The sequence below is a fragment of the Elephantulus edwardii genome, unplaced genomic scaffold (assembly GCF_000299155.1).
Source record: "Elephantulus edwardii isolate Elephantulus edwardi_28Jun2011 unplaced genomic scaffold, EleEdw1.0 scaffold00310, whole genome shotgun sequence".
Lineage (NCBI taxonomy): Eukaryota > Metazoa > Chordata > Mammalia > Macroscelidea > Macroscelididae > Elephantulus > Elephantulus edwardii.
Genome location: NW_006400060.1, coordinates 296662 through 298190, shown reverse-complemented (window position 1 = coordinate 298190; position 1529 = coordinate 296662). Strand labels below are relative to the sequence as shown.

The 1529-nt window shown below is 31.3% G+C and overlaps 1 pseudogene; it reads right to left on the bottom strand.

Moving 5' to 3' along the window:
- Positions 1–963: 963 nt before the first annotated feature.
- LOC102854925 lies at positions 964–1522 on the bottom strand (annotated as a pseudogene).
- Positions 1523–1529: the final 7 nt, after the last annotated feature.

Below are 1529 nucleotides of genomic sequence, written 5' to 3'. Positions count from 1 at the left end.
TAGTTTAATATTTAGCTTTCAGAATATAGAAACATCTTAGTGAAACTATTATTCTCCAGTGTATGTATATTGAGGTAATGGACTGTATAGATAATAATTCTTACAGCTATGGCAATTACGGCTCTTTGGATATAATGTACATTAAATTTTTAAGTAAAAAACCCACTTTGTTGTAAAAGTAAATTCAGTTCAGTGCTATGGCAGTTATACAAATACACACAAACCCTATTATTAAAACTTTAAGAGTTAGAATGCCTAATAATTACATTAACATAAATGCTAACAAAAAACAGTCAAATAAATGCACAGTATCAAATAACCCAGTTATCAATTAGCTGGTTTTGTGTCAATGAAACACAAGTACACAATAACAAAAAAAGTTATTAAATAGCTGACTTTTAAGAGTAAACCATAGTACCATCAAATTTTAAAAAAGCCAAACTAAGGTCAAGAGTTACTGTCTTTTCTTTCTGATTCAATTCTATAAATACAGTGGCTAATTCTGAAAATTTACCCTTATTTAATCTGTGAACAAGTTTAGTAGTAGCGAGTGTTACTGTTAAACAATAACATCAGCATCTGACTAAACAGAGTAAAATTAATACTGAAAGTGCACCAAAGCCTATCAGTGGTTTCATGCAACTTAAACATCTAATTTTTGAAGTAACTGGCTAATGAATTTTTCCTTTTATTTGTAAACAGCCCCTCTATTTCAATTTTGCTATCAATATGTAAGTATAATATTTAACATGCTTATATTTTTCTTAAGAGCTGGAATATAGACCTTGTATTACTGGAAACATCATCAAGTACTGCAACAATGCAATTACCATACAGCTTATGTGTAGCACTAAAAAATGGGCTGGCCAGATACAGAACATTTTTCTAAGTGAATTATAAATTTCCTAGACATTAACATGATAATCATCTTGACATGGTCTATCACAGTCTTCTTTCACAAAGTCACAGATCTTTCTTACTGTCTCTTGCTACACAATCCTGAAGTTCTGAGTGTTCTTTTAGGAGTCGGTCGTATTCTTTTGAAAGTGTCTCTGATTGCATCTTCATTGTCATCACGTCGTTTTGTGCTTTAGAAAGGGCATCTGATGTCTTCTTCAATTCAACCTTCAGTTTTTCTTGGTCTTCTAGAAGTTTTTTTATTTTCAGTTTCCAATATGTGGTGCTCTCCCTTAGTTTAGGTTTTTAATAACTTTTTTAGTTTCTCATTTTCTTCCATGAATATTTTGGCAACTTTATTAGTATTTTCTGTTTGTGTTTTAATTGCTCCTTTGTTTGACAGTTCTTTTGCCAGTTGAGTTATAAGGGAAATCAGACGCCTTAATACTAGCCAAAAGAAGAGTGAAAATCCAGAAATGTAAAGATTTCTTTGAGATCTAAAAAGTTTCATCTGTGTATGTTCATAGGCACTAGGTCTACCAGTTGAGCTCTTCTCAATGGTATTAGCAGAATACTTTCTTACTTCTCTCACGGCATCTAGAAACAGAACAATCAATAGTATTATTATAGTA